Below are 11,854 nucleotides of genomic sequence, written 5' to 3' on the forward strand. Positions count from 1 at the left end.
TTCAGTTCTCAATATATACAGACAGGAATAACAGCTCAACTACTTTTGAAAGCACAGACATGGTGTTCCTTATCATAGTTTGCAGTTGGTGACATGGTCTGTTGATTTTCCAATCATGGAGCAGTGTCCTAAAATTCCATCAAGGGACATCATTATACAATAGCTATAGGTACATTTATATGTACATGTAACAGGATAGTGATGGCTCAAAAAAAGTCCTTTGAAAACTTGCTTATATTATTAATGCCTCACTTAAACACCAAATCAATTACACAAGAAAATTCATTAAGCTATTATCAGTTTAATTTACAAACATAATTTACAAATATAAAGAACAGTGGAATACATAAACCGTATTCGCTGTAATTAAATAATTTTGCTTATTAAAGACTTGCAAGATCATGCAATATGGAATACAAATCAAAAGTTGTAAAATATTGTTACTTCCATAGCATGGGGGCATTTATACAAATTCAACTCTTTTTGTGAATTTCAGAAAAGGGAGGGACACTTTTAGGGGGGAACTAATTACGTACGTACATACATATATTTACAGATTGCTGCCTTTTGCATAATTTTGACCTAATCGATTGTTTTCAAATATACACACCTCTAACAACATGTAAAAGTGCTCTTGTATTGTCCCTTTTATCCCAATCTCTCCCCGAATCCCGAATCCTGATAAAATAAAGATGGGCTTGTTACATGACACTTTTATCGATTTAATCATTCTCATTAATTGTACCTATTATATGAATTATACAAAATCCACACAAAATGCTAAATGGATACACTGTTATTGTACCTTTTATCAAAATTTTGAATTCATTGTGACAGGCATTTTTTTTATCTAGGATGCACTTGAAGAAAATAGAATTCTTTTATAATATATCATCCCTTCAATCTTGATTGTGGATCAAGATAATCCATATGAACTGAAGTCCATGATGGCCAGTATGCTACAGGTCAATAAATACAATGTAATGTACATTGTAGATCAAATTAATTATGAATCCATATATATATATCTCTTTATTATGACTCGGTAAGAAAAATATAATTATATCACAGTAATTGACAATATAAACCACAGAGAGACATGATTAAACTTGTGTTCACTTTAGATAATTCATTCATTCATTTATTTCAAAATTTCATATTGACACAATTCAAATATTTATTACATCAACTCATATTCATATGTCAACTTTTGTGAAAGTACACATGTTTACAAAGCTTCCTCAACATGGCTAACTGCTAGCAGATCACAAAATATCAGCACTATATGTCAGCATGTGTCACACCTATAAATTATAAATGAATGCTTTCCCATTGATCTTTACTAAGGGAAACATCTAAAACAACATGCCATTTTTCATGAGTTTGCTGAGGATAGACAAACACCGATGATAACATTTTGCGATAGAAATATCTGCATGGTTTTTCAAGTATTCTGATCTGTTTTAAATTATCATGTAAAACATTTTTAATATTTTTGCCATAGTTCTTTACCATTCTCTTCCAGTCTCTAGGTATTGCGCTAATAATACTATTATAACACATAAAATTGATATTTACATGATATTTCTGAACAAGATTATTAAAAGACATAATATTTCCGTTTTCGTCTATTATGTCGTTAAAATAGAAAACGCATTCATAGCGTAATATTTTTGAAAATATTGTTTTTCTATTAACTTTTATTTCTTTATTGAACCATAGAGGCTGGGAGAGAACAACTTCTGGGGCTGCTGGTTGGGATGTCGTACAGATTTCCCCAAATAGACAAAATTTCGCTCCAAAATTTTCCAAAATTGCGCCTTTTATAACTTCATCTAGACCACATTTTGTTAAGCTACATATTCTATTTCCTCCAAAATGCTCAATGTCATCAATTAATATTTTTTTTCCAATCTGCGTAATTATTTGTGTCTAAGCATTTTTTTATCCAGATAAGTTTTAAAGATTTGCTGTAAGAAAATATATCCGGAACTTTTAAACCTCCGTCATTATAGTCACCAACTAAAAGATTTCGCTTAAGCTTGTCAACTTTACTATTCCATAAAAAAATAAAAAAATAATACTTGAAATTTCTTTAGAATCTTAAAATGTGGACTAGGAATTACAGTTAATATTTGTACAATAATGGGAAATGCTAAAGTTTTGATAACAGTCACTCTCTCAATAATAGACAGGTTTTTAAAAGATCAATTTGAGAGAAGAGATTCGATAGATTTCAATTTGTCAGTAAAATTCTCTTCATAAATGTTTTCTTTTGATAAATCATATTAAACCCCTAAAAGTTTGAATTTCCCTTGATGATTCCATGAAAGATTATGTTCTGTTTCAATTTCCTCCCCGCAGTCCCGTTTCACCCCAATCCATACAGCCTGTGATTTATAAAAATTAGTTTTAAGACCAGAACACTCTCCATAGATGTCGATCAAATATAGTGATTTTGCTAAGGATCTTGCGTCATCATCAAGTATCAGTGTGGAGTCGGCAGCGTATTGACTGATAAGATATTCAGAGTTATTAATAATTATCCCTTTTACATCGGGTTCAAATTTAATTGCTGCACTAAGTAATTCAATACACATAATAAAAAGGTATGGAGACAAAGGATCACCCTGTCGTACTCCGCGTGTAACTTGAAAAGTGTTGGAGAGGTGACCATTGTTTTCTACAGAGGCTGAAATATTTGAATATAAAGATTTAAAACAATTTAAAATAGAATCACTAAAACCAAAAAATCGCAAACATCTTTCTATGAATGCCCACTCAATGGAATCGAAAGCTTTTTCAAAATCTAACATTAATAAAATACCTGCTTGATTATTCTCTTCTGTCTTTTCAATTATGTAACTTATAATTCTTGTGCATTCTCCTATATACCGACCATTGACAAAGCCTAACTGACTTGGGCTAATGATATCAACTAGAACTTTTTTAATTCTGTTAGCTATACAAGATGAAGCTATTTTATAATTTACATTCAATAATGTAATTGGTCTCCAATTTTTTATAAATAGTTTTGATTTCCCTTGTTTTGGAATACATTTAATCATTTAATTTAGTCACGACGCTGACTAATTGACATTTCCTGATCTGTAAGAGATTGATTAATGGATTTTATTTAAAAAAGATTTTAGATCTGACCAAAAAAAATTGTAAAATTCTACAGTAAATCCGTCTAAACCTGGTGATTTTCCATTACTCATATTTTTTAAAACTTTTAAAAATTCTTCCGCATTGAGTGGGCCATCCATTGAAATGTTTTGCTCGTCTGTCAGTTTGGTAATAAATGGATTATTATCATTAAAAGAAAAGAATCACTGTGAATATTGTTAAACAGAGTTCCCTTTGAATTATAAAGATTTGAGTAAAAAACCGATTGTTCATGAAGACTATCCTGTAAATTGTTTATTTCTTCACCGTTGTCATTTATAAGTTTAGAGATCATTTTTTCGTTAAATTGTCGTTTTTCGAGATTACAGAAATACTTTGTACTTTTTTCACATTCGACTCTCCATCGCACCTTTGCTCTAGTGATCAAACCCTTTACTTTTTTTCTCGTAATATTTTCAATTTACCCTCCGTTTCTGAAATAGCTTGTAGTAATTGTGAATTATGTTATATAACTGATGTAGTTCGTTTTCTAGATTATTTTCCTGTTTTTGTCGTTCTCTTTTTTTAAATGATGATAGCTTATGGTTTTTCCCCTTATTATTAGTTTTAAAGTTTCCCAAAATAACTTATCACTAATATCAAATTCTGGGGGGTTTAAATCATTATTTTCGTTTTTTCTATATTGTAAGATGACTTCCGTGATGATATTTTTAAACTAAGTTTATATATATTCGGGATCGCCGAGAAGACTTTTATTGAATTTCCATGCCCCCCTCCCACACTGTTGTTTAATGAATTCAATTTCTACAAAAATAGGGGAATGATCAGATTTATAATGTCCATACCTGCAGTAAGAATGTTGTTTTGTAGATCAGCAGATACAAAAAAAAAATCGAATCTACTTTTTTCCCATTTGGCCCAAACCATGTATATTTTCTTTCGTCCACATTAAATGCTCTCCAGACGTCAACTAAATCTTAATTTTGAATCATGTTATGAATTTCATTATTAGCCTTGGTATTATTTTTATTGCGATAATTCACAGTGTCTACTTCATAGTCAAGCGTCACATTCCAATCCCCTGCTATTATTAAAGAGTCGTTCCCAAAAGCTTCAATTCTATTTTGAATGTTGCTAAAAATAAAGGATTATCCTCATTTGGACCATATACTGCACATAAAGTAAGCTTTATGTTTTGGACAATAATATTTAATAATATGAAGTTTCCGTTTGGATCTTTATATTCATTTTCTACATTGTAGCCAAATGAATTTTAAAAAAAGAATTGCGACGCCTCTACTATTTGAAGAAAAAGACGCAAATTTTAATATCACCTCTCCACTCATTTCTCCATAGCGATTCTTTACTCGCATCACTGTGTGTATCTACTAATACAGAAATATCATATTTTGATCGACATCTATGAAAAATATCCCGTCTCTTAACCAAACCACTTGCAGGACCCCGACAGTTCAAGCTTCCAATTAGTATTTTACCCATTTTCAAAAAGCCTAATACTCCTTAACATTATACATATTTTCAAACAGTGCATTCTAGATTTGACAAAGATAAAGATTGATGCATTTGAAACTAAACATGAAAAAACCCCGTTCCCAAAATCCAACGAACGAACTTCCCTTTCAATCATATAAAAACCTCCAAATTTAACCACTACCAGGAGCCTGAGAAAACTCCCAAAGTTTAAGTACAAATATTCAATCCTTAACATTACTGACAATTCTCCATAATATAAAAAAAATCATAGTGGCAGTTGACAAATGACAATTTAAAAGTACAGTTTCAATATACGCACCTGTAACTAATAATACAGTATTTTGAGTTACATGGATACTTTTTACTAGATTGATCATGTTGTCACTATTCGAAAGCCAGAAGTTGCAAGAGATCAATTTTGTTCTTTTTGGATCTAATGATATATCAAAAATTCATTACATGTACCTATCGCAATATCTTGAAAAAATCTCCGGGAGCTTTCGGAAATTCCGAATATGTACACGTTAGGGGGGAAATACAAAGGGGCAATAACCCCGACCAAAAAAAACTACAAAATGCATGTCAATCATTTGTAAACTGTTATGCTATTATGTCAAAATCAATATTAATATTTTTCTATGTACTCCTATATCATAGTTACATAATAATTATTATTATTGCATATTTATGCTACATATTTGTAATTTAAGTATTTTCATTCGTGTCGTACACATTTTACTTCGTATTTTAATATAGCAATACCGGCAATTGAACAACAACAAACACAAACAACATGTTTATGTGTTCATGTTAAAGTTGTATGGTCTATCACTTTCGCTCTTTTTGTCATAGTAAAAACTGTATAGGTGCTATACACATTTTTCTCCGTCTGTCCGAGGTTTAAACTTTCTAATTTTACCACTTTTTATCAAGTTGCAGCACTGGAAGTATTTTAATTATAAAAGTAAAAAAAACTTTTTTACGTGTACACGTAAAAAATAGGCTCGAAAGATGCCGAACTCTTCCGAACGTCGTCGCGACAATCTCGAAGTAACACGAGAGTTGTGAAACCAAGAGAAGTGTCAACAATTTTTCGTAAACAAAACACGTGGTCGACAATAGCAGACTGGATCTACAAAGAAACTAATGCTCGCTCATTACAATTTTTTATACACACAATATTAAATTACGGCAATGTGTGAATTAGATGTTTCAAATACTCGCACTGTGGACATAAACCAGCACGATTTGCTCATATTAGCCAGAAGGAAAACGTAAACAAACACATGTGTTACTTGGATCACCACGTGCAGGACGAGTGGGCGTCAGGCACGTGATACGATTCGGAATTCCGACAAAACCCGAAGGTACTGAATATGGCGGAGATAGAAGGCGTTTTATTCACAACCAGGAATATATGATCCCTAGATTTTGGCTCTCTTATAGACTGACATATGGTATTGGGGAACTAAATCATCAAGTTACATGTCCATATTCAAATATCAAATGTTAAAACGACATATCGTTACAGCGAAAATTACAAGAAATACAACTTTAACACATTGTATTTATATACGTGCACTGGTACATCTTTACACGTGGAAGGCGCGCGCATGCTCAGTCCGTGTCACGCATAACGGCCTTCACACAATAACAGACCAAAGTATTGTCAGCCTTCATCGTGCAGAATGTAGATCAATCAAAGCGTCGAAACCATGTGTCAAGAATTCAGATTGTCCGTCACGGTTTGTTTGTTTGTTTGTTTGATTAGTTTAACGTCCTATTAACAGCTAGGGTCATGTAAGGACGGCCTCCCATGTATGCAGTGTGTAGCGTGTGTGAAGTGCGTGGTGCGTGTTTTGGGAGACTGCAGTATGTTCGTGTTGTGTCTTCTTGTATAGTGGAACTGTTGCCCTTTTTATAGTGCTATATCACTGAAGCATACCGCCGAAGACACAAAGCAACACACCCCACCCGGTCACATTATACTGACAACGGGCGAACCAGTCGTCCCACTCCCTGTTTGCTGAGCGCTAAGCAGGAGTAGAAACTACCACTTTTATAGACTTTGGTGTGTCTCGGCCAGGGGACAGAACCCAAAGCCTTCCTCACAGGGGCGAACGCTCCACCCAAGGCCAAAAGTGAGGCGGTGCCAAGGTAGGCATTAGGAAAGATAAAGTCAGTTAGGAAGAAGAGAAAAGATAAGATCCTAAATTTAGTCGCCTTTTACGATCATGCAATAGGGGCAGCAGGTACAATTCTAACGCCCTACCCGCAGGGCTGGTCCGTCACGGTACGTTATGGAATGTGACAAGAGGTAATAACATCACTGCAAAAAACACTAAATTCATAATATTTGCGTCAATCATTTCATATTTGCAAATTGATATTAGTAGAGCAAAAGTATTTGTCAAAAACAATTATCATATTGTCACTATTCTAGTTTTATTTATCAGAGGATATGACCATATACATACTGAAAAATCAATACACATTACTTTAAATTCATCGATTTAGATCCATTTTGCATAAGGTTTCTTTCTGATCTTATAAAAACGGCATTTCTTATTTAGAAAAAAACCCGACAGTAGATTGTATATATAGAATTAGCCTTTTTCAGTAATTAAATATGTAAATGTAAATATTAAATAATTAATATGTGCAAATATTCTGTGAGTGTCCGAGTCATATTTGGTCAATCATACAACTCGAGCGATGTGTGTGTCGCCAGAGCGGTGAACAACGCACGATTCATGTACCTGTATCAGGTCAGAGAAATCACTATATTTGGAAATAAACACGCAATCATGTGATCACTAGTTACCCATAATACAACTTCATATTTCGGCCAATGGCATGAATGAGGTATAAGCACGTGACTCGTTTTACTACGTTTTTACTACAGAAAACACGTGTTTTGTACCATTTGGGGGAATATCCCCCCGCGGATCGTGGTTTCATTTCCAAAGTTGGGAGACAGATTGAATTTCATAAATATATATTTGCATTTATCTTTTCACCGAAGCGTTTTGTATATAAAGGCATAACGATTTTTTAATACGGTTTTAATAGCCATGTATAATTATTATTGGTTCAATCTTTGGGTGAAATCCTCCCGAGACGTGATTATATCTCGAAAGTCGGGAACCACATTAAATTTCATAAATATATATTTGCATCTATCTTTTCACCGAAGCGTTTCTTATGCAAAGGCCTAACGAATTTGTTATTACGGCTTTCATGTATTATGTACATACATGTATACCAAAATGTATGTATGTATGCATATAAATAACAGTTCAAAGTGTACGTGTTAAACAATTAAGTTTGATATCTTAACATAGAGAGTGAAAATCCCCCCGGGAAGTGATTTCACCTCCGAAATTGAGACCAGATTGACTAAGATTTCTGTGGGTACACATCCATTTTTTAGCATGGATTTTTGTATAAATAGCAATCAACAGAGTAAATTATTTCTTTGAAGAATATCAGAATTGCTTTGATTTTGCATTAGCAAAAGAATCAACACATATATATGTACCTTTAATTGTTTGCCTTTTTATTTAGAATCATCACATTTTGATACATTTACATGTAAATGCACATGCACATGTATACTCGCGTACCTCGACAAGAAAGAACAAGAGTAGTGGTGTCGTTGCCTTCCTTACATTCTCTCTTTTCATTCTGTAAATCCACTCACCTTTCTCACGTAGGTATGGTGCACGTGCGACGTAAGATATCGTGAGACCTCGATTTTCATGTTTAACGTGACTTCTGATTATGCACACGTGTTATAACATAATATTTACAGTTTGCACTGACATGGGCTCAATAACCATGCTTTCTAGTATTATCATTATCGGTGTATAATGTTAGCACAACACGCGCGGCGATTCTATTGTTACGTGAATAGTCGATGGCGTAGCAACGTGAGGTCATCACCCCACTTTTGGCGGGACCATATGAATGACTCGATTCCAATCAGCTGTTCAATCGAATTCGTTGACGATGACGGGTGAGAAAAAATATGGGTTCGATTTCGATTTCGATTTTCGATTTAACATATTTTATTGCAAATATATACAAAAGGATTGGGTACAAGTTTTATGCAACTTATATTGCCACCCTTTCCAAAATACAGAACGAATACAAACATGATATGCAAAGTAATGAAATATATAAATATGATTAAATAGTAAATAAGAACACTTTGGAGAGAAAGAGAGAGAGAGAGAGGGGGGGGGGAGAGAGAGAGGGGGGGGGGTAAGGAGAGGAAGAAAATTCAATGTCTTAAAATTGTAATACTAAATCGACTTGATTAATAAATAATAATTTGCGGCAACAGTTGGACTAATTATCTCGTTCTTTGCCTTCCCTCTAAAAGAATGTCCATCACACTCCTAAAATCTTTCTCCTAGCTGTTCAGGTCTTCCATCAAATCCACAAATCCAAAAAAATATGGGTATTTTTATAAAAAAAAATATGCAACTGACGCGGGAAAAATGATATTCATTTACTTAAAAAACTGTAAATATAATTATGGGGGTATAATGATAATGGAGCCCGTGTAAATTTTATGTAATTATCATTATCATTATACCCTCATAACCTCAACAAAATAAACATCTATTCCTTAAATCCAGGAACATGTATACGTGTTCATTTGTCCTCACATGTGCAGTAAAAGTTGAATTATTAGGGATGCATATCGTGAATATGATTTAAAATTGTATAAAAGCATTCAGTATCGACAATATCAGCAATAAAAGTTATATCATCCACATTTTACGTGGCATTTTTTTCAAAGTATTACTTTTTAAACAGTCATAATAGATAATTACAAAATCCATATGAATAAATATGGTAATATATAGTTTCGAGAGGGTAGTTTTCTTATACTTGATTAACACGTGTAACTGTTATTCATATACATACATGTATGTGTATACATGAAAGCCGTGATTACAAATTCGTTATGCCTTTATATAACAAACGCTTCGGTGTAAAGATAAATGCAAATATATATTTATGAAATTCAATGTGGTTTCCCGACTTTAGAGGTAAAATCACGTCCCGGGAGGATTTTCATCCTAAAGATTGAACCAATATTAATAGTTCACGGCCATTAAAACCCTAATGAAAAATTCTTTATGCCTTTATATAACAAACGCTTTGGTGAAAAGATAAATGCAAATATGTATTTATGAAATTCAATCTGTTTCCCAACTTTGGAAATGAAACCATGATCCGCGGGGGATATTCCCCCAAATGGTACAAAACACGTGTTTTTTTGTAGTAACAACGTAGTAAAACGAGTCACGTGCTTATACATTGTACCTCATTCATGCCATTGGCCGAAATGTGAAGTTGTATTATGGGTAACTAGTGATCACATGATTGCGTGTTTATTTCCAAATATAGTGATTTCTCTGACCTGTGTATGCATGTGTACTAGAATAAACGACAGTATTATGGATGATCATTGGTGTCGTACAAGTTGCAAAGTAAGAAGGCAGGCACACTTGTATAAACATTTATCGTGAAAAAACAGATCAGCTCTACGCTGCGCAAGGCAGGCACAGAACAATAATCTCACTCATGTCCTCTCTACTATGTCTGAATAAGGGCGAAATAACGGCGAAAATTTTCAGCTGGTAAATTACACAGGGACCTGGCACGAAAATTTTTAACCAATAGTATACATATATATATTATAGTATCAAGGGTAAGAACTCGGTGGTCGAGAAAAACGGACCTATTTTTTTTTAAAACGGTGATTATTTTAATAAATTGGTTCTATACAACATTGACAGATATCTTACCTTAAAGAGAAATAATTTATCTTTCCAATGAGTGCTTGATGAACAAAATTGGCCAAGTATTGACGAAGTTATGGCTTGATGAATCGGGAAATTTACGAAAAATATGCTAGGTAGACATTTCCCTGTCCGGTCGAAATGTCGTCTTCGCTCTAATGGGTACCTCAAGCCAAAATAACAAAATCTACGCTTGTGGTGGTAAACAGTATCCATAACTGTGTTCATCCACAATCTCCTTTGTAGGTGTCATCGCCTGTACTTTGTAGAAACTCCATTTAAACATCGTGTAGCTCACTTACTTTAACCGTCACCGAAATGTTCATTTTTCTCTTGGAACGCTTCTCGACTTTACATATCGTGACTACATTATGCAAATTATGTTATGTTGTGCTTGTCGGTAAACTCGAGAAGCGTTCCGAAAAACCCTTGATACTATGATATATATATATGTATACTGTTAGTTTTAAAAAAGTCGTGCCAGGTCCCTGTGGTAAATTCAACATACATTCGGTAACGTCTAATAAGTCTGTTAAAGCCACACTATACGTAACTATCAACAAAAATTCAAGTTAAATTCGACTCCGAGATTGTTACTATTTGTAGATGTAGTTGAAATTAAGATATATTAAAGAATATTTATAATGATATCTTAATAACTTTGGAACAGCACTTGTTGAAAGTCGATATATATAAGCATGCCTTCATTTTAAACTGGTCGCCATAGAAGTTAGATTATTGCTGAACGGAAGTCGGAAAGTTCGGACAGACGTTACGTAGTTACGGTAGTCACATGACGTTCTCGGCAACGACGTTACAATGTCGGTTTACTTCGGCTTGTTTGACTAAGTGGGACCCACCTAGCGATGTTTAATATTTATTTGATTTTTATCAAAATATTCCGAATCATAATCGCTCATCTTGACTTCGATTTAGTCCTGTCTCTGAATGATTAACAACAGGATTATTTTTCAACATTCTTCTAAATAATGAAAAAAATAAGAAAGATACGGATATTGGGCCTTTAAAGGAAAAGGTTTTGGCGTAATGCTGCGTTTCGGCGAATTTGAATCGATGTAAATGGCGTCATGATCGGACAGCGAGAAGGATATCCATTGGCATATCCAAAGTCAAGCCATCACCTATCAACGTAAATGATTGGGCATCGTTGATATGACTACTAAACCCAGATTCAACATATCTCATTTTCAGTTCGTTATCTATGAGAACCTGTGTATGAATACAATGATATCGCCTATGACCACTAAAATAAAGATGCTGGTTTTCTGAAAGGGATATGTATTTCGTGTGAAGTACCATCAATACAGCCCACTGCTTCCGGTATCTTACGTCAGTTCCCCTAAGTTGGCGCCAGTCTCGTCGCGATGGCCAAGTAATAAAAACCAACAAAA

This window comes from Argopecten irradians, chromosome 12 (genome assembly GCF_041381155.1).
Source record: "Argopecten irradians isolate NY chromosome 12, Ai_NY, whole genome shotgun sequence".
In the NCBI taxonomy this organism is placed as follows: domain Eukaryota; kingdom Metazoa; phylum Mollusca; class Bivalvia; order Pectinida; family Pectinidae; genus Argopecten; species Argopecten irradians.